The 2,273-nt window shown below is 36.1% G+C and overlaps 1 non-coding gene across 1 annotated transcript; it reads right to left on the bottom strand.

The window, feature by feature from the left end:
- Positions 1-286: 286 nt before the first annotated feature.
- Positions 287-413, bottom strand: LOC122124442. The gene has a single exon (XR_006150553.1). It is a non-coding gene; the product is annotated as a small nucleolar RNA SNORA40 (small nucleolar RNA).
- Between the last annotated feature and the right edge of the window lie 1,860 nt (positions 414-2,273).

The raw sequence follows: 2,273 nt of genomic DNA, 5'->3' as shown, positions 1-2,273 counted from the left end.
CTTCCTTTGTCTATGCCTTCCCTTGATCCTCACCTCAGCCCTTTCCAGGTACCCTTTCCTGGTGTTCATCTTGTTCACCATTGATTTAACCTTTCTAAGGAATTACACTGAGTTCTCCCCTCCATTTACCATATTTTATTTAATACATTTGTGTACAGTTGCATACCACCCAAAGTATTTGCGTATTTATAAATGAATTCTAACCTCCACATATGAGAGAAAATGTGTAGCCTTTGCCTCTCTAGGCCTGCCTTGCTTTCCTTAACACAATTCTTTTTTTAAAAATCATATTCCTTCTTACACGTACCAAAATCTCATATCAGCAATGAGTTCTGGGTTGCAAAAGAGGATTTACCATTTGCACCTGTCTGTAAGGCTTTGTTACAAATTAAACAAAGACACACACAAGTGCTCAACACAATTCTTTTCTTAGTCCTTCCATTTCTTTGCAAACAATGGTTTTAAAATTAATCTTGAACTTTGGAGTTTTTCTAACTCCAGACCTAGGAGTTCTACTAGAAATGCCATGCAGTCACTAGATGATTTAAATTTGATAATATATCAGAAGTACCCAGCAGGTAACAGTGGTTTAATAATTGCCAACTTCATTTGCTTTCTCTCTTTTTCTCCTTATGCATAATTTGTACTAATCTCCAAAGAAGCCATACATCTACATGTAATTCTTCCTCAGTTGAAAACCACAGGGAAAGATAATTAAGTTTAATCGATGAGCAGATATAAACACATATTAACAGATGCCCTGTTTTATAGTGGCAAAGGCTGACTGCTTTACAAATGCTTGTTATAAAATATGACATTAATCAAGAAGACTAATTTTGGTGCTGATGTGATTTGAAGTGCTTCCATTCAAATTGTACCTAGGGAAAGTAATATATTCACAAACAGCAGCAATTGGGGCAAATCCCTGTTGCCTGTCTTACCCATATTAGTTTTTCTACCTGTGGGAATATGATTCATTTCTAAGTCTAACAAAGAGAACAAACAGGGTGCCAAGAGAACTGCAAATTTAATTTCTTGATTAGTTAATGTTTCAGCTCTTAGGATTCTACTTTTATTCAAGTCATTTCCCAAACCACTATTTTATATGATCCGATCTGGATCGCTCAAGTGTAAGCAGAGCAGATGCACATTTTCAGCTCATAGTCTCTTAATTCATCAGATAATGAAATTTAAATTTATATATCGTATGCACATATCCATGCATTTGAATGTTTACTTGTACATAGGATGATCTAGATAAATTCCAAGTGGAAGTACTCATTTAACTTAATTTCTCCTGTATCTGGGCTCATGGCTGACCTATAATGTGAAAGATATGTAGCCATATCATAAATTGCATGACAACAAATGGCAAGAAAGTGTTATTCATGGTTGATTTATACTTTAAATACTTATATTCCACTTTTCTGAAGAAAATACGAAGAGTGTAATAAACAGAAGTGACATAAAATCATATTCCTAGTATGCAGAAAACAGAATAACTCGAGAGCATGCACATTAGAGCCAACCCACCCCCTTTATAACCCACTTTTCCTATGGCCAGGTAGCCTTGTGCCTACTATCCTACCTTTATGTAACATCCATTTCTCTTATTTGAAAAATGAGTATAGCAATAGTACTTACTTCAAAAGAAAAGATCTTATTCAGTACAAGTGTTATTTAGCAAGTGTTTAATTAGGGTTTTCTGAATACAATCAAGAATATTTCTATTAGATGTGATCAATAAAGGTGGCCTTTTGAAATTAGCAGTATATAGAATTCTAAGAATTACCCCCAGTAATCCTAATGGTGTGGAATTTCATTCCCTTAAAAATGAGTACATATGAGCTGGGCACATGGTTTACACCTGTAATCCTACCTACTCAGGTGGCTAAGATCTGAGGATAGTGGTTTGAAGCCAGCCCAGGCAGGAAAGTCCATGAGACTCTTATTTCCAATGAACTACTAAAAACCAGAAATGGCACTGTGGCTTAAAGTGGTAGAGCACTAGCCTTGAGCAAAACAACTCAGGGGCAGTGATTCTCCCTCTCTCCTGAGTTCAAACCCCCCATGACCACCACCAACAACAAAAAGAATGAGTACATGCGCGCACGTGCATGCACACACACACACACACACGCATGCATGCACACATACTTCACCCATAAAGAGAAATAAAATGAATAGAAATAGAGACTGGAAATCATCCTATAAAGCAAAATAAATAAGGTTCATCATGACAGATATTGCATGCTTTGTTTTATATGAAGAAG

This window comes from Dipodomys spectabilis, unplaced genomic scaffold (genome assembly GCF_019054845.1).
Source record: "Dipodomys spectabilis isolate Male_0828 unplaced genomic scaffold, ASM1905484v1 ptg000234l, whole genome shotgun sequence".
Taxonomy (NCBI): domain Eukaryota; kingdom Metazoa; phylum Chordata; class Mammalia; order Rodentia; family Heteromyidae; genus Dipodomys; species Dipodomys spectabilis.
The sequence above is the reverse complement of the archived record's forward strand: the minus strand, read 5'-3'. Positions and strand labels throughout refer to the sequence as shown.